We start from the raw sequence: 21,015 nt of genomic DNA on the forward strand, positions 1-21,015 counted from the left end.
ATATTGGTTTCACTGGTAAAAATAAATAATTGAAATGGGTATATATTTGTTTTTTGTTAAGTTGCCTAATAATTATGCACAGTAATAGTCACCTGCACACACAGATATCCCCCTAAAATAGCTAAAACTAAAAATAAACTAAAAACTACTTCCAAAAATATTCAGCTTTGATATTAATGAGTTTTTTGGGTTCATTGAGAACATGGTTGTTGTTCAATAATAAAATTAATCCTCAAAAATACAACTTGCCTAATAATTCTGCACTCCCTGTACTGAAAATATTGTGCTCCTGACTGGACAGTCACTTTAAGGTAATAAAGTTGGTTTACCTGGAATTTAAAAGCACAGGTAGCCCATAGTTATATTACAGTATTCTGTGCCAAGTGATATCATCAAATGCTGCTAGTCAGGAACTGGGATCTTCATGGACGTCCATCTCTAAATGATATGAAATGACAAAATTAACCTTGCTACATCTGTAAAACACAGCTTTGTTGCATTCCTAGAGGACTTGGTACGTTTTTCAAAGGTATATTATTCAGAGAGATGGTGACTTAAGGGAGCAATAGTAAAACTATAATAATAGTAATAATGCAATCATCCTAGTAATTATACAATAAAAATGCTGCACTTGTCATTACATAGTAAGGTCTCATTGTTTAGCAGCAAGGTTCTGACATTGTATCTTAGATATGGGGAACTCATTGGAAAACCGGGAATTGAATAAGTATCCTGCTGGACTGACTTCCAGAACATGCAGCAGGACATTGGCTAGGACAGGTTGGAAGCAGCTGAAAACTACAAGCACATGGGATGTCAGCACAAGACTGTGAAGGCTTGATTGACAAGAAGTCCATCTGGTGCAATGTAAAGCCTGACAGCAGGCCTCCTACACACAAGAGACCAGACAGAAGAGGAGCACAAAAGCCAACCAGTAGTTCCATCAAGAGGGAAAACCTAACAGTCGATGATAAATAGCATAATATATTAAGATACAGTAAGTACAAAAATATATCCAATTATGCTAGCAGATTACATATTACAAATTATATACACATAGATTTAATCAATGGATTTCACTAAAATAGCTGAAAATATAGTTTTCTTGAAAAATTATCAGTCAAATAAAATAGTATTTTTTTGTAACTGGCTCCTCAGTCCAGCATCCAACGTTCCATGCATCTTGTTAATTTGCTCAATGTTTTTGGCACAAAATATATTTAGTAATCTGGTATCAGACAAGAAGTTTGAGAAAAATTAACCAGTTACAATAATTTGCTATTCCAATGCAATAGCTTGAGGGTAAGGGGAGGTTGGGGGACCATGTACTCTAGTTTTAACTGGTCCGGGGGGAATTGGGGTTGCCGACAAGCCAATCTGCCTTGGCCAAAAGTTTACCTAGTGGCCCTGGTGCTGAACAGTCATGGTCTTCTATTAGCAACATTGCTCTGGTGGCGTGTAGTCTAGGCAGATAGGCTGAAGTCACGATCATGCTTTTACATTCCTAGGAATAATTAAAGGGTTTTTAAAAGCTCCAGATAATGATGACCTATCCTCAGGAGAGTTGTTTAATATTCAATAATATCCAAAATTGGGGACCTACACTCTACACCACCACCAATCAACTGTTCTTTGCAGCATCCAGGACCGTTACTAGCACTTTGAATGGAGCTGCTAGCAAAGCTCCACTCAAAGGAGCCTGTAAAACCCCACTAAAACATTTGTGGGAATGTACTTTTAAAGGCAATAGCATGATCATGACCTTAGCTTAAGCTACATACCACCAGAACAATAATGGAACACCATGAGTGTTCAGCACCAAGATCCCTGGCCAAAGAATTAGCCAAGGCAGAGTGGCCTGTTGTCATCCCATGGGCACCTAGAGCCTAGGATACATGGTCCCTGAGGCTACGCTTCCCTTCAACCCACGGTACGTCCCTGCATTGGGATAGAACATTATTGCAACTATTTCTAGACAAAGCTTTTAACTCCTGGATTTAGGAAATTCTACTGTATATTCAAAGAAAAATTTCCTTATGTATCATTCTGATTGGTGGAGGTCCAGGTTTTGTGATCCCCAGTATTTCAAGAATGGGGGCACATAGTAACCTGTTCTTTGAGCACAGGAGGTCACACGTTCATTGTCTCTCTCAACTGATGTCTCTGGAGATATGAACATTAAGAAGTTGAGTGGCACAAGACTATTTCAGTATCATCTACATAACTTAATGGAGAGTAACTCTACACAACTGGCCACCTCTCCTCCAGATACAAACCGGATTCCAAAAAAGTTGGGACACTAAACAAATTGTGAATAAAAACTGAATGCAATGATGTGGAGATGGCAAATGTCAATATTTTATTTGTAATAGAACGTAGATGACAGATCAAACGTTTAATCCGAGTAAATGTATCATTTTAAAGGAAAAATACGTTGATTCAAATTTTCACTGTGTCAACAAATCCCCAAAAAGTTGGGACAAGTAGCAGTAAGAGGCTGGAAAAAGTAAATTTGAGCATAACGAAGAGCTGGAAGACCAATTAACACTAATTAGGTCAATTGGCAACATGATTGGGTATAAAAAGAGCTTCTCAGAGTGGCAGTGTCTCCCAGAAGCCAAGATGGGTAGAGGATCACCAATTCCCACAATGTTGCGCAGAAAGATAGTGGAGCAATATCAGAAAGGTGTTACCCAGCGAAAAATTGCAAAGACTTTGCATCTATCATCATCAACTGTGCATAACATCATCCGAAGATTCAGAGAATCTGGAACAATCTCTGTGCGTAAGGGTAAAGGCCATAAAACCATACTGGATGCCCGTGATCTCCGGGCCCTTAAACGACACTGCACCACAAACAGGAATGCTATAAAGGAAATCACAGAATGGGCTCAGGAATACTTCCAGAAACCATTGTCAGTGAACACAATCCACCGTGCCATCCGCTGTTGCCAGCTGAAACTCTACAGTGCAAAGAAGAAGCCATTTCTAAGCAAGATCCACAAGCTCAGGCGTTCTCACTGGGCCAGGGATCATTTAAAAAGGAGTGTGGCAAAATGGAAGACTGTTCTGTGGTCAGACGAGTCACGATTCAAAGTTATTTTTGGAAATCTGGGACGCCATGTCATCCGGACCAAAGAGGACAAGGACAACCCAAGTTGTTATCAACGCTCAGTTCAGAAGCCTGCATCTCTGACGGTATGGGGTTGCATGAGTGCGTGTGGCATGGGCAGCTTGCATGTCTGGAAAGGCACCATCAATGCAGAAAAATATATTCAGGTTCTAGAACAACATATGCTCCCATCCAGACGTCATCTCTTTCAGGGAAGACCCTGCATTTTTCAACAAGATAATGCCAGACCACATTCTGCATCAATCACAACATCATGGCTGCGTAGGAGAAGGATCCGGGTACTGAAATAGCCAGTCTGCAGTCCAGATCTTTCACCTATAGAGAACATTTGTCGCATCATAAAGAGGAAGGTGCAACAAAGAAGGCCCAAGACGATTAAACAGTTAGAGGCCTGTATTAGACAAGAATGGGAGAGCATTCCTATTTCTAAACTTGAGAAACTGGTCTCCTCGGTCCCCAGACGTCTGTTGAGTGTTGTAAGAAGAAGGGGAGATGCCACACAGTGGTGAAAATGGCCTTGTCCCAACTTTTTTGGGTTTTGTTGACACCATGAAATTCTGATTCAACATATTTTTCCCTTAAAATTGTACATTTTCTCAGTTTAAACTTTTGTTCCGTGATTTATGTTCTATTCTGAATAAAATATTAGAAGTTGGCACCTCCACATCATTGCATTCAGTTTTTATTCACGATTTGTATAGTGTCCCAACTTTTTTGGAATCCGGTTTGTACATAGGGACATAGCATCCTGGTTATCCTGGCTTTCACATGAACAGTTTCTCATGCTCTGCTATAGCCAATGAATGGCCTCAACGGTGAAGTGTCCCCAAGTGCCATATGACTGCTGGGTCACATGCCAATTGGAAACACCTTCATTGCTGAGGACAGTCATTGGCTGCAGTGGTACACATGACCTCATCCATGACCTCATCCATGCAGAAGATGACAGATGAGGACTAGAAGTCCAGTGAAGACAGCCAGAGAGCCAGGGAACTAGAACAAAATTGGTGGGGAACAGGTAAGCATAGATTTTGTCACAGATACTAAGAGGTGGGAAAAAGTATTAAAAAATTATGCTGGGCAAGCTATTTAAAGTTTTTTCCCCATCTTAGACATTTATGGTATATCAACGGGATGACCAAGTGTGATCAGATCTTTTAAGGACTCCCACTGAGGTGAACTGAGAGAGCTGAGATATAGGGCCACCGCAACATTTATAGCAGCTGCATCAGCAAGAGGGACAGGAGTCATAGAATTCCTAATCTGGAGACAAGTGGGGTTCCCTCCACTTTACCAAGGGCCTATATGGGGCTTATGCCCTTGGCTAAGCATGTACCTGTACTTGGTATTGGAACTATATAACTAACTAGCAGAAGGACTCGGCTTCGCACGGGTATATTTCATCTATTTCATTTAATGTTTGTGTGTGTGTGTGTTGTTAAAAGATAAAGGCAGTATCCCCCATAACAGTGACTTCTACAGCACCCCGCCCCTTAACAGTGACCTCCACAGCCCCCCACCCCTTAACACTAACCCTCCCACGGTGCCCCCCTCTCCTTAAAATGTGACCTCCACAGCAGCGCACCCTCTTTACTTTGACCTTCACAGCAAACCGCTAGTTTAACAGTAACCTCCGCAACACCCCACCCGCCACCCTAACAAAGACCTCCACAGCAGGGCATTATTGTCTTGACAGTATGTAAAACCCCACATAATTAGTATACACTTAAGGTCATGTGAGTTACATCAGCCTCTACAACAACGTTGGCTAAATAACTCACACATAAGCTGTCTTATACTAAGAATGTCCTTCGTTGCCTATAGCAACCAATCAGAGCTCATATTAATGACCTGTAGCAAAATTGAAGCTGAGCTGTGATTGGATGCTATATGCAACCTGATGAATATCCAGGCTAACTGCCACAACAGCCAACAGACAATGGCTTCTAAAGTTTTGCGGTTAGGTTACTAAGCGTATTTTTTGGCAAATAATTGTAAAGCGCGGGGTGAAAATTTTCCATGACGTTCCCCAAGTCGCAGGAGGTGGCTGTGCAAAATTTTGTGATTGTAAATGCGACGGTGAGGATTCCTTTAGTGGACATACAACATACATACATACATGCACTCAGCTTCATATATTAGATATAACCCTTCTGTACTCTGTGTCATGTTTAAGAATACAATTTGCACCTCCAACTATTACATATCATGTATAGTGTTGGTTTATCTATGGAGCATAGGAACTATTCGAACCTCCTTCTTTGTCCATGGTCCAGGTATGACTGCAACCTTTGCAGCAACTACAGGGTGGGCCATTTATATGGATACACCTTAATAAAATGGGAATGGTTGGTGATATTAACTTCCTGTTTGTGGCACATTAGTATATGTGAGGGGGGAAACTTTTCAAGATGGGTGGTGACCATGGCGGCCATTTTGAAGTCGGCCATTTTGAATCCAACTTTTGTTTTTTCAATAGGAAGAGGGTCATGTGACACATCAAACTTATTGGGAATTTCACACGAAAAACAATGGTGTGCTTGGTTTTAACGTAACTTTATTCTTTCATGAGCTATTTACAAGTTTCTCTTTGTTTACAGCCATTGACATGTCGCCGAGGTTAACACGTGAGGATCGGATAGAAATTGTGTTGATGTCTGGTGAACGCAGTAACCGGGTCATTGCAGCAGATTTCAATGCAAGACACCCTACGAGACCACCCATCTCCCATGCTACAGTTAGCAAACTGCTTGCTAAGTTTCGTGAAACTGGTTCAGTGTTGGATTTGCCAAAATGTGGACGCATGAAATCTGTCTCTAATGAAGAAACATCAGTGGCTGTCCTAGCTTCATTCAGCAAGAGCCCACAGCGTAGCACTCACCGCATGTCACTGGAGAGTGGCATTAGTAGAACATCCCTTCAGCGGATATTAGCTACTCACAAATGGCACCCTTACAAACTCCAGCTACTGCAGCATCTCAACGAGGATGACCCAGATCGGCGCACTGAATTTGCAGAATGGGCAAAACAAAAATTGGAACAGGACCCTCAGTTTACGCAGAAGATTTTGTTCAGTGATGAGGCAAACTTTTATGTGAATGGTGAAGTTAACAAACAAAACCACCACTATTGGTCTGACACTAACCCACATTGGATAGATCCCTCCAAGACTGTTGGAACAAAAAAATTGATGGTATGGTATATGGGGTACAAAGATAGTGGGGCCATTCTTCATCAATGGAAACCTCAAGGCCACTGGATATGCGAAATTGCTACATGATGATGTGTTTCCCTCTTTATGCACTGAAGCTGGCACGTTCCTTGAGTTTTTCCAGCAAGATGGTGCACCACCACATTATGGGTGTCAGGTCCGAGCATTCCTAGATGAACAGTTTCCTGGAAAGTGGATTGGTCGTCTTGGGCCAGTTGAATGGCCCCCAAGGTCTCCCGATCTGACCCCCTTAGACTTTTATCTTTGGGGTCATCTGAAGGCAATTGTCTATGCTGGGAAGATACGAGATGTGCAGCACCTGAAACTACGGATACTGGAAGCCTGTGCTAGCATTTCTCCTGCGGTGTTGCTATTAGTGTGTAAAGAGTGGGAGAAAAGAGTTGCATTGACAATCCAACACAATGGGCAGCACATTGAACACATTTTATAAGTGGTCAGAAACTTGTAAATAACTCATGAACCCATTGTTTTTCTTGTGAAATTCCCAATAAGTTTGATGTGTCACATGACCCTCTTCCTATTGAAAAAACAAAAGTTGGATTCAAAATGGCCAACTTCAAAATGGCCGCCATGGTCACCACCCATCTTGAAAAGTTTCCCCCCTCACATATACTAATGTGCCACAAACAGGAAGTTAATATCACCAACCATTCCCATTTTATTAAGGTGTATCCATATAAATCGCCCACCCTTTACAATGACTCCTCTGTATTTGCCAGACAAGGCCTTGATATACTACGGTTGCAACTTAAAGCATGTTGGAGCCTCACATTTCACTTTTCCTTCCTCCATCATCATATAATGACTGTCTGATATATGTGTATATATTTTATACACGAGTATTAGTAATATGCAGCACTCGAAGGTTTTATGTGGCTCTTGGGCTCTAAGTTGGGCATCAAATGTCAATGGTATTCTAGAGGACCATTGTCTATTATCCATTGTATTAGTTTAAGCCACAATGTGCCGTTCACCTTGGAGTATGAAGTGATTTCACTATTCTTGTCACATACTTTCCAGAAATCCATATTCGTTATTTCTGAGAGAATATATGCTAACGAAGATTTGCATGAGTACATTCTAAATGTGTCATTGCAGTTTTACTATTCAGGATAGTTCACAGCTGTTCATATGCTTGTACATATTAATTCAATTGAAATCCTATAAAGACTAATGAGAATAAGTACTGTGCTCACACTGTGTCTTGATGTTCAGTTTTATATACGCCGATATGAGATATTTGTGAATGCGGTGCATCAATGCAGAAAATGTGCAGCTCGCTTCATTTTTCCCCCCAAATTACAGTCTTAGTGTAAATGAATCAATTAGAGGGAGAGTTTAATTGCAATTAGAGAGCATATGTTTCTAGATACAAAAATGTCAATTACTGAAAGATATTGGGGCTTCTTCGGGAAACCTAGTAAAGTGGAGGGAATTGCTTGCAGCAACCAAACCGGTTGCCGATTTCTTGACAACTGGCATCTAATGGGGTGCTTAAAGGGGTTTACAGCTTTAAATAAACTGCACTTGTTAGTAAGGATGAGCGAATCCAGACCGCACTGATCGGTTTTGTACCGAACATTATGGTGTCCAGGTACCCGAACACGGACATCCTGGACTTTGAAATGCCGCCATTCTGTCTGGTTGAGATGGAGTGGTTATAAATTTAATGATGGCAGCTGTCCCACGGTATGTGGTTCCCAGCATGAACAAGTGGTGGAAAAGGAGGAACAGGGATCATTTCCACGGTTATCAGGCCAGTCGTCCACAGGTGGCTCGGAGGGTGTGTTTCTGCACCAACGGCAGCCAGGTACACAACTGTCCAGCCAGGGCACAGTTTGGAAGGATGAGGAGAAACCACGTTCACAGCAGGGTGTCAACCAAATCAGCTCACAGGCATCAATGGAGAGTGGCTGGGTGATACAGAGGACATAGACAATACACCTCCCAGTGAGGACAGCTTGTTGTTGCCTCAAGGCAGCCTGAAGGCTCAGTGGAAGCACGAAGCAAAGGCGGAGGAGGAGGAGGAAGTCGCCAGTGCAGCTGGAGCACCCCCAGCACCTCAGAAGGGAGGGTTAGCATGGCCAAAATGTGGAAAAGCTTTGTCAGCACGCCACAACAACCAGCACCACCATCTGATATGATCAGTCTTAGCAGGAGGCAGCATTACAGCAACACGGTGGAACAGTACGTGTGCACATGTCTGCCAGTACTGACTAATAGGTCTGCCCCATTTAAATTCTGAGTCTCCAAATTGGGCATATAGCCTGAGCTTGCCCTTTACACCGTGGAGGTGCTGGCCTGCCCTGCAGCAATTGTATTGTCCGAATGTGTGTTTAGTACGGCTGGGGGCGTTATCACAGTCCAGCGTAGCCACCCGTCCACAGCCAACGTGGAGAAGCTCACGTTCATTAAAATGAAACAGGCATGTATCCCACAGGACTTGTTCGTACCTTGGGCAGAATAGAGAGGTATACCAGACACATTTAGCCATTGTTATACTCCAGCACAGTTAGTGCGTTCACTTTGCCATTTCCCAATGTATTGGGACCTCCACCTCCTGGCTCAAGATTATTTTTTATATTGGCAGAGAAAAAATGGCTAAAGGTCACACACAGAATTAACAGACAAATAAAAAAAAAAAACACCACAAAAAAGGTGTTGCCATCCTCCTCCACCACCTTTGCATCTTCCACCTACACTGCCACATCTACAGCCTTTTCTTAACTTCCTACTCCACTTGGACCTCCGCCTCCTGGTTCAAGATTATTATTTTTATGTATTTTATGTTATTTTAAGTCATTCCCTATCCACATTTGTTTGCAGGCAATTGCACTCTAGCCTTTTCTATGACTTTTTTTACAGGCATTTTTCAACTCCAAAGTTCAGGTTTCCCTTTAATGGGGTTCGGTGTTTGGAGTCAAGATCGGGTCAAGTTCGGGACCCCCGAAGTATGAAACAAAGTTTGGCTGAACCCGTCGATCCTGAACATCCACAGGTCCACTCATCCCTACTTGGTAGTCTCTACCTTAATAGTAGTCTCCACTCCTAATAGTACCGTATATCCTAATTGCTTCTGTATAATGCCGGCAGGCGGGCCAGGCGGCCGGCGCGTCACTCACTGACGTCACTTGCCTGCGCCGCCTGCTTCATTCATAAAGGAGGCGGGCCAGGCACGTGACATCAGGGAGTTACGCTGCCGCCCGCCCGGCCTGCCTGCCGGCATTATACAGAAGCAATTAGGATATACGGTACTATTAGGAGTGAGGGGGGAATGTTTAATAACTTTTAATTCAATAATACATTTTATATTAGAATACCGGAGCGGTGGGGCGGGGCTATAGTACAGTGACCGCACCGCCCCACCGCTATTGCCGGCCCCCAGCTCCTCCTCCCAGTCCCTCCCCCGGCCCCCGCTCCGTACATCGCATCCAGCGATGTTAAACTGTCAGCATTCGCCCCATAAGACGCAGGGGCATTTTCCTCCCATTTTTGGGGAGGAAAAAGTGCGTCTTATGGGCCGAAAAATACGGTAGTTTACTCTTTGCACTTGTTTTCTGAAACAGCTTCAAAGTGTATGAGTCCTGGTAGAATCAATAAAGCAGTACCACTCTCATAAAAGGAGTGTTCTGAGCACTGTGCAGCTGCATAGTTCACATAGCCCTAAAACCAGGACCAGTCTTGCCAGACATGAGTAAACTTCTTATATTCAATTTAGTGCTCAGTATTGACCTTCAAATTATGTTTTCAATGATTGAGAGTGCCCCAGGTCACAGGACTGGGATTAGTAACTGGGTTTCATAAAATTGTTGACCTATCATCAATTTCGGATTGCTGAAGGTCTGGCTCCCAGCACCACCACCGCTCAACTATTAGAAGGGACTGCAGCGCTTGTATGAGTGCTGCGTTCTCTTCAATGTTTACCTGTATGCCATCCATATTGTACAGGTGCAGTGTAATTACAGCTTCTTCTTCCATTCCCTTAAATTGAACAAACAGCTGTACCACCACTACAATGTAGCCAGCAAGCGTGTAAACACTGAAGACGAGGCAGCTCTCCTACTAGCGTCGCAGCCCCTTCAAATAGCTGACCAGCGGGGTTGCCGAAAGTCAGAGACCCACTGGTATGATGTTGATGACCTATCCTCAAGATAGATCATCAATATCACAAAAGTGGTACACCTCTTTTTTAAATCAGTTTTTTATGTTTAACATATTTTCAAAGAACCTTTGATTATGTTATTTTCCATGTCAATATATATATTTAACCAAAAAATATAAAATCTTGCTGTTTTCCCACTGGCCCATAGGTAGAAATCAATGATGTCCCCTCGAGACCATGTGGCTGCCTTAAAAAAAAAAAATGCTTTCTAAATGCAGTTAAGAACAGCTCAGGCATGATAGCCACCCCCATAGTCATGTTCAGGAAATAAAATAAATAAACCTGTAATTGGAAAATAAAGACAGATTGGAAAAAAAGGATGTGTGTTACTATCTTGTTTTAACTGGCAGATACATTTTTTGGCACATTTCCTTTAAATTTATGGTGAGTAGACAGTAGTCCAGCTTAGTCAATGTAGACTAGTCAATGTTTTCTTCTCTAGTGATAGCTCCGGTAGGGGTCCATCATTGAGTTCCATCATCTGAGTGGGGAGAAAAGTTATGGTTACTCAATCACTACATAATTCCCTTATCACTTAGCCATAGATATAGTCTGAATTAAAAAATCCCAAGAACCACTAAGACCTATTTCTTATGGGACATTTCACAAATAACCTGTTGGACCTTATTAAAAGTGCATCTGATATGTGCAATGATATACTTCAATTAGAGATAAGAGAACCAGTCAAGATTCATTTTAGGTCTTGTTTACTGAATTTTTTAAAACGTTTGGTTCGGAATCGAATCAATTCGGGCTGAACTGAAGTTGCTCCAATTGCCCTGATAGTTGGTATATAACCCCCTCTAGCCTCCTATGACTTTTTTTGTCCCCTTCCATGCTCTAGATTTCTAGAACACAATGACATCAATAGTAAATGATATCTGAGCCGTCACATGTCCCATGCGTTTTCATATTCCAAAGCTTCCAAAAATTGGCCCTTATCAGGGGAAGATGATTTTTAAACACATGATGTTATGAGATAAAAAATAAAAAAGGGCTTGGGGGACAAGTATCCAAAAATGATGGTTTGACAGTGTTGGAATTCCTGTCCGTACAACACGCACAAGTGATGATAGTCAGAAGAAAAGGTGTCTCTTTGTGAATGAGCCTAAAAAAAAGTCTCCCTTCTAATTGGGAGCAACAGCAGTGCGGATGTGAAAAGGGTACGGTACAGATATACTGTAGTGGCATATGGCTGCAATAGTGGCAGCAGCAGCAGCAGCACCAGTACAGCATAGAACAAAGAAGGCTGTCTATGGGGTAGAAGTAGCAATAGTAGTAGTGATAGTGGCGACAGATGTGTTGCGTTAATGGTGGTGGCATTAGGAGATTAACAGTGAAGAGCAACAGCAGCTGAGGCAGCAGTGGCTGCCTCAGCATCCATATGGTGCATGTTGGCAGGCAGACAGCAGCATGATGTAGGCAGCAGAAGCCTTAAGAAAGTTGATGGTCCACAGGTCACAGCAGTGGCATGATGGCAGTGGGGGCATGATGGAGGCAGCAACAGCCATAGAGAATGTGAGTGGCAAGATAGTACCATGTCAGTAAGGCAAAGTCTATTTATGAGAAAATGTCGGTATTGATGCAGTAATCACATACATATGTTGCCTCATGAAATTAACTCCCCCACCTCAAAAAAATAAATTGAATATCAACCATGTGGAAACTGAATACACATAAACATACGATTGAGGCTTGATACTCAATTTCACCTTAATACACATACTGGTAGTGATTACTTATATATGCATCTTAATTAAATTTAACCCCTCCCCCCACAAAAAAATATAATTAAATTCCAACCGTGTGGAACCTGAATGCACGTAAACGGAAGATTGAGGCTTAATACACACACAGGTAGATTGCTGCCACAACTTGGGTATTGCTGCAGTAATCACATATATATATATATACACTATATATATATATATACTGTATACTGCTTAATTAAATTGAACCCCCACAAAAAAAGGATTTCTGTGAAAATGGAGTCAAAAAATGAAAGTATTTGCTTGCAGGATGCTGCTTTTGAGGTCTGCACTGCACTGCTGCAGCCGCAGTTCTGCTAGGAGGCCCAGTGGCCATCGCTCCTCATTCTTTTCTCCCTGGCTGTCAGCTTCACTGCCCCACTATTCTACACACACAATACGTCTTCTTCTTTGTATTTCTAGACTTTCCCTTCACTCTTTCTGGCAATAAGCTTGATTGATTTCTGACTGTCTCTGATTGATTTCTGACTCTCCCTGACTTCCTAAGATCATTTTCATGGCAGACACTATAACACCCAACCACCCTCTTTTTAACAGCCCAACACAGATTGGCGTTCTGATAAGGTACCTCCCTGCCTGCTGCAGTACTCATTGGCTCATCCAGGCTTTCTGTCTGCCTGGGAGCCAATCAGGGCAAGCCCTCCCCCCCACTTCCTCTTAGGGTCATGTGAGAACCCTTCTTCTTCCTCTCTAATGCTTTTTTTCTGCCAACATGTACACAGTTTTAGTGGATTAGTCAGAAACAAACCTGAAAATATTCGGGTTCATCTGCCGTTTAAAAAATAGCAAAGTTGGGACTCAATCGGGTTCGGTTCCAACTGGTTAGCTCATCCTTAATTACAATGCCATCAAATGTACCTGATCTGTATAGACAGAGTTCATTTTTGTCTCTCCTGTCATTACACAGTTTGTTCGTGTTCACACCTTACTTAGGGTAGTCATAGGGTTCCAGACGTGTTTGCAAGCGCAACTGGGCCCTTAAGTGTCTTCAGTGTCCTGCTTTCACTGCAATTTAGAGTATAATACACATGTATGGGGCATTCAAAACCTAATCCTCATGTCACCAAAAACATCTGTGCAGCAACATGAGCATGCCACAGATTTTCAATTGCACAACATGCTCATTATGATGTAGACTTATCATGGATTTTCAAAATACTTTCCAATGCATAGGGTGATTTCCTTGACCAAATTCACAACTAAATCTGCAGCAACACATGCAAATGTGCAAGTGGATATGCTGCCGATTCTAGACTTGCCCTACTAGAAGAGCATCGCTAAATTTGACAGTGCACTAGTGTAATGACCTATCTGCTATTGGTACAATTTGGCAATTATATTTCATCATGCTGTACTACTTTGTAATGAATGGCTCCTATGAGGGCTGAAATGTGGCTATGATATGTGAACTCACTCTCTTACTCTTTAAAGATCCAATTCAGTGTAATATTATCATTAGTCATGAGCGGCATAGGCAATATTCGAATTCACAATATTTTGCGAATTTTTGGCTGAATATTCGCCATAAATTAGCAAATTCGAGAATTCGTGATCCCCAGCTATTGTTTACTTGATTGTAAAAATCGGCAATGTAATATATTCACGATAAATTCACGATAAATTTGCGATTAGAATATTCAACACTATTTGCCAATATGAATATATAGCACTATATTCTGAATATTTGCAAATTCTCGATGTGGCGATATTCGCGCTCAACACTAATTATCATATAGCACATACTATTATTGAATGTTAGGTTAATTTTTTATTTATTCATTATTATTTTTGGCAGTGCCTAAAAGCTACAGATCCTCTCCTTGTCTCCGGGGAATGGAAGCTCATGGTGGGCCAGGCTGCACTGGCCTACAAGAGGACTTAGCCCCAAGTGCAGCTAAGCTTGGAGCAAATTACTTGTCTCAAGGGTTTACCAATTGTAATGCTTCTGCTTCTTATAATTATTTAGAGGAAAGCAGATCTCAATTTTCACCTATACAACCCTTTTCTGAAAGACTGTGGTTTGAGTCACTGACTAATTGCTGGACCAAAAATTGGGTTATCCCTACTAATTACAGAAAATTAGCTGCGAGTTCAATGATAACAGCTCAGTACACATTTTCTGTATATTTGGGTGTGGGTGAGTGGACCTTCATAATGCTTTCCTCTAGCAATGCTTACTGATAAAATGTAGGAATATGTATTCTAGTTCTGATTGTACGTGACTAGTGTTGGTCAAGCACCAAAGTGATCGGGTGCTCGAGTAGAACACCTCGGGATGCTCGGGTGCTCTACTGATCACCCGAGCACAATGGAAGTCAATGGGAGAACCCGAGCATTAAACCAGGCACCCCCTGCTCTGAAGAGGGGAGGGTGTCTGGTTCACAGGAAAAGGTCAGAACTTGATGGAAACACCACTGAAATGGTTTGGGAACAGCATGGGGAGGATGTCTGGATGCATTTTGGACTCTCAGGTCCAGCTGGGAACAATGTTGTCCGAGTAGCACACCACTTTTACAGTTGTGTTCAAAATAATAGCAGTCAGACATCACTAACCTGATCAATCACTGTTTTTGGTAGAAATGATATTTCTACATGGCAAATCATTTACTAGCAGGTGTAGTAGAGTAATAGAAACCCAACAGACCCAACAGTCATGACATGCATGCTGCTGATTCTCTGTAATTCAATCACTAATTGAAAGGGGCATGTTTAAAATTGTCCTTATTTAAGGAAGGAAGGCAGCAAATGTTGTACGTGCTGGTTACAGTGCATTTCTCTCTGAAATTCTGAGGAACAGGGGTCGTTCCAGACATTGTTCAGAAGAACAGCGTATCTTGATTAAAAAGTTGATTGGAGAGGGGAAAACATATAAAGAAGTGCAGAACATGACAGGCTGCTCAGCTAAAATGATTGCAAATGCTTTAAAATGGCAACCAAAACCTGAAAGATGTTGAAGAAAGCGAAAAACTACCATTCGAATGGATAGAAGAATAGCCATAATGGCAGGGACTCAGCCAACAATCAGCTCCAATAAGATCAAAGAAGGTCTAAAGTTCCCTGTGAGTACTGTTACAATAAGAAGACACCTATGTGAAGCCGAGCTATCTGCAAGAAGCCCCCGCAAAGTCCCACTGTTGAAAAAAAGACATGTGCTGAAGAGGTTACAATTTGCCAAAAATCACATTGACTGGACTAAAGAGACATTTTGTGGACTGATGAAAGTAAGATTGTTCTTTTTGGGTCTAGTGGCCGGAGACAGTTTGTCAGATGACCCCAAAGACTGAATTCAAGCCACAGTACACTGTGAAGACAGTGAAGCATGGTGGCGCAAGCATCATGATAAGGTGTTGGGCCTATTTATCGCATACCAGGGATCATGGATCAGTGTGAATACATCAGAATACTTGAAGAGGTCATGCTGCCTTATGCTGAAGAGGAAATGCCCTTGAAATATGTGTTCTAACAAGACAACGACCCCAAACACACCAGTAAACGTGCAACATCTTGGTTCCAGACCAACAAGATTGATGTTATGGAGCGGTTATCCCAATCCCCGGATCTTAATCCAATAGAAAACTTGTGGGGTGACATCAAAAATGCAGTTTCTGAGGCAAAAGAAAGAAATAGAGACGAACTGTGGAATGTAGTCCAATCATCCTGGGCTGGAATACCTGTTCACAGGGGCCAGAAGTTGGTTGAATCCATGCAACTAAATATTAGTAAAGTGATTCAAAGGAAAGCAAAATCTTCAAACATTTTTCAGTTTATATAAATGAATATTTGAGTTTGTAAAGAAGAATACAAACACTGCTATTTTTTTTGACCAGTCTGATATTCACTTTTCTTAAATTTTTTTAGAGGAACAACACAAATTTGATATATTTTTCTTCATGTTTTGATTTGGAATAGAATGTGTAGTGTTCCCAATACATTTGTGTGTATGTAAATAAAAGCTATTAGAAGGATTTTTGGCTTTATTCACTTTTTTAAACACACTGCTTTTATTTTGAACACAACTGTACATACTGACAATAATAGGCACAAACCCAAAGATAAAATCAATTTTAGAGGAAAAATTGTTAGGAAACATTTGTTCCTGTATATTTACCTGTATATAAAGTGCAAGTGATGCCAAAAGTTACAAGGAAGAGGCACTCCGATACAACCTGTATATCACATAAAGGAGGGCCTCATTCACATTTTGGTGAAATTGTTCAGGTAGTGGGACTCCTACACTCATAAAGCCTATGCACTAAGTGAAAGGGCTGCCAAACATTACAAGGAACCGGCACTCCAATACACCCTTTATTACACATAAAGGAGGACATCATACACACCCTTGAAAAATTATGATTGATGACCTGCTGGTGACCCTCAAAAACTATTAGAGTAAGGGCCTGCTGATCTGACCATCTAAAACAATAGGGACAAAGGCCTGCTGCTGAGCTGACCCTCTAAAACATTAGGGGCGAGTGCCTGCTGCTGGTCTGACCATCTAAAACATTAGGGGTGATGGTCTGCTGCTGAGCTGACCCTCTAAAACATTAGGAATGAGTGCCTGCTGCTGATATGACCATCTAAAACATTAGGGGGAAAGGTCTGCTGCTGAGCTGACCATCTAAAACATTAGGGGTGAGGGTCTGCTGCTGAGCTGAACCTCTAAAACATTAGGGGTGAGTGCCTGCTGCTGATCTAACCATCTAAAACATTAGTGGCGAGGGCCTGTTGGTGATCCTCTAAAACATTATGAGCGAGGGCCTGCTGGTGACCCTCAAAAACATTATGGGCGAGGGCCTGCTGGTGACCCTCTAAAACATTATGGGTGAGGGCCTGCTGCTGAGCTGACCCTCTAATACATGAGGAGTGAGGGCAGTCTAATAAGCATGTTGATATGATGGAGGAGGAGGACGAGAAAAGGGAGATTGAACCATGTACCCTTTTTAGTGGTGAAAGGGGTGCATGGGAATACAGTGTATTCAATACATCATAAAAGCCACATTTAGAGTGCCTTTATGTTCAGACGCTTTCCTCTGGTGGAGTAGAGAAGTCAGGGACAATCCAGGCCTAGTTCATTTTTATAAGAGTCAACCGGTCAGTATTTTCAGTAGAGAGGCGGATGGGCTTATCAGTTATTATGGCCAGCACCTCCAAGGCGAAGAGCGCAAGTTCGTGCCACATGTCCAGCTTCGACACCCAATAGTTGTAAGGCACACAGGGATCAATGAGGACGCTGACACGGTCTGCTACGTACTCCTTCACCATCTTCCAAAAATGTTCCCTCCTTGTGACACTAGGCCGCGCATTAGGTTGAGCAGGGATGCTCAACCTGCGGCCCTCCAGCTGTTGTAAAACTACAACTCCCAGCATGCCCTGCTGTAGGCTGATACCTGTAGGCTGTCCGGGCATGCTGGGAGTTGTAGTTTTACAACAGCTGGAGGGCCGCATGTTGGGCATCCCTGAGGTTGAGGGTGCTGGTGGGGTGTCATAAAACTGTCCCAGGTCTTGGAGAGTGTTGTCCTGCCTCTGTTGGAACTGCTGTGTGTTCCCCTTGTCTCCCCTCCTCGGTTGGCCAAGGAACTACGTACTCTGCAGCCAGCAATGTCAACTGGAAATTTTTGGAGCAATTTTTCCACAAGGACCTTCTGGTATTGCACCATTTTGCTCGTCATCTCCACCACCGGAATGGGGGATGAGAAGTTATCTTTGTAGCGGGTCCCAACAGACAAGACTTGACTGTACTCATCAGTAGGATGACTCTCAATCTCCTCATCCTCTACCTCCTCTTCTACCCATCCATGCTGAACAGATGCAATAATACTTCCATGGGTACTACCCTCTGTAGCAGAGGCAACTGTCTCCTGCTCCTCCTCATCATCCAATTCGCGCTGAGAAAACAAACTGAGGGTGGTCCGGCTAACACCCTGTGTACTGTCTTCCTCCATTTTCACCTCTTCCACCTTAATTTGAGCAGCGAGCGTTTAAGTAAACACAGAAGTGGGATGGTTACGCTGATAATAGCGTTATTGCCGCTCACCATCTATGTTGATTCCTGAAGTCAGACATCAATGCCCACTCGTCGCTTGTGAAGAGCGGAAGCTGACTGGAAAGATGACTACCATGTTGTCGCTGGTATTCCACTACTGCCCTCTGCTGCTCACAAAGCCTGGCCAACATGTGGAACGTCGAGTTCCAATGTGTGCTCACGTCGCACATCAGTCGGTGAGCTGGCAATTGCAAGCGCTGCTGCAGCGTTGCCAGACCGGTGGAAGCTGTCGAGGACTTGCGGAAATGGGCACACACGCAGCGCACCTTTACCAATAGCTCAGACAAATTGGGGTAGGTTTTGAGAAACCGCTGAACCACTAAGTTGAACACATGGGCTAGGCTTGGAATGTGTGTGAGCTTACCGAGCTCCAAAGCCGCCACCAAGTTACGGCCATTATCAGACACAACCATGCCTGGTTGTAGGTTGAGTGGCGAGAACCACCGCTCAGTCTGATCCCTTATCCCCTGCCATAGCTCTGCGGCAGTTTAAGCACAGCCTGTTAATGCTTCCCCACTGCAGTGCTACACTGCTTCCAGCTACTGACTGATGGCTGACTGGTGCTGTAAGATGATAAATCAGAGGTGGAAGCGGAGGAGGAGGCAGAGGAGAAGAAGGGGGGGTTGTAGCCACTAACGTAGGTGGTGGTGGAAACCCTGATAGAAGTAGGGCCCGCAAACTTTGGCGTAGGTAGCACCTGTGCCATCCCACTGTATGACTTGCTCCCGGCCTCCACAACGTTCACCCAGTGTGCCGTCAGGGAAATGTAGCGTCCCTGGCCAAAAAAACTTGTCCATGTGTCAGTCGTTAAGTGGACCTTCCCAATAACTGCGTTGGTCAGGGCACGGGTGATGTTACAAGACACATTCTGGTGTAAGGCTGGGACTGCACACCGTGAAAAATATTGGCAGCTGGGGACAGAGTAACCTGGAACGGCTACCACCATCAGGCTGTGGAAAGTCTCAGTGTCCACAAGCCTAAATGGCAACATTGCCAGGGCCAGCAATTTGGAAAGGTGCACATTTGGGTGGGTGGCTGGGTATTTGCGCTTTTGTTCAAAGGCCTGGGGTATAAACATCTGTACGCTGCGCTGGGACACAGAAGTGGATGTGCTAGCTGATGGTGCTTGTGAAGGTCTAGGCGCATGGCGGGAGGCATCTGGGCCTGCGTCTTGGACAGGGGATTGGCCAGCACATAACACAGGGAAAAGAAGAGGCAGTGGTGTGACCCGCAGACACTGATTGTGAACCCACACGTTTGGCCCACCTATTAGGGTGTTTTAAAGCCATGTAGAGGATCATGCTGGTGGTGGTGAGGCTGCTAGTGTTCATGCCCCTGCTCATTTTGGTGCTGCACAGGATGCAAATGATAATTATTTTATCATCCGCCCTTTCCTCAAAAACACCATACTACGGAACACCTACCCTTTGCAAGGGATATTGCCGCAAGGGGGTGCTCCAGGGAAAGGCTGCAAGCCTGTTAGGTGTGGCCCATCTTCTCCCTTTTGCCACCCCACTGCCCCTTCCAGCCTATTGCGGTGCTGCGGATTCCTCCCCCTCTGTACTGCTGTCCTCGCTCGGCTTGCCACCTTCCCAGGTTGGGTCAGTGACTTCATTGATCAGCACCTCCTCTTCCACTTCCTCACTTTGGTTACAGATATTTTTAGGATGCGCACACGTTAAACAGGAGATGTAGCGCAGATAATGTCGCTGTCCGCAGCATCTATAAAAAAAAGTACACTAAATGTTTCAGATAATTTTAGGATGTGCACACGTTATACAGGAGGTATAGGTCACGTAATGTCGCTGTCACCACCGGCTGATAAAAAATTACACTGAATTAATGTCACTGATATTTAGGATGAGAAAACGTTATATAGGTGATGTAGCGCAGGTAATGTAACTGTCCGCAGCGGACACCGTCTACAGAAAAAGTACACTGGATGTCAGATATTTTTAGGCTGCGCACACGTTACACAGGAGATGTAGCGCAGATAATGTCGCTGTCTGCAGCGGCCAAACAATTGCAAGCTATTAAGCACAGGTTGCGCTAAAAATATATATTGCTGGCAGATACAACTATAGTCCTTAAAAGGACTTTCGGGTCTCTAACAATTCCACGCAATTTAGCACAGATTGCGCTAATAATTATATTGCTGTCAGATACAACAATAGTCCTTAAAAACTATTTTTTTCAATAAAAATATTAGTATTTTACTCCCTTCACTATCTCTCCCTTCTTCAGCACAGCTCTCCCTGACTAAGGGCTCGTTCACATGAACGTATTTTGTGTTCCGTATACAGGCCCTTTTCTGCGTTCCGTATACGGTCCGTATATGGATCCATTAATTTCAATGGGTCTGCAAAAGATGCGGACAGCACTCTGTGTGCTGTCCGCATCCGTTGCTCTGTTTCGTGGCCCCGCAAAAATTATGAGTCCTGTCCTATTCTTGTCCGTTTTTCTGACAAGAATAGGCATTTCTATAATAGGACTACTGTTCCATTCCACAAATTGTGGAAGGCACACACAATTTGCGGACTGCAAAAAACGGCACGGTCGTGTGAACCAACCCTAAGACTGAGCCGAACACGTCTAATCGGGTGCTATATAGCATCCGATGACGCGTTCTGGCCAGCCAATCACTCAAATGCCAGTATCCAACATGGCTACGGCATT

Source organism: Bufo bufo, chromosome 7 (genome assembly GCF_905171765.1).
Source record: "Bufo bufo chromosome 7, aBufBuf1.1, whole genome shotgun sequence".
NCBI lineage: Eukaryota > Metazoa > Chordata > Amphibia > Anura > Bufonidae > Bufo > Bufo bufo.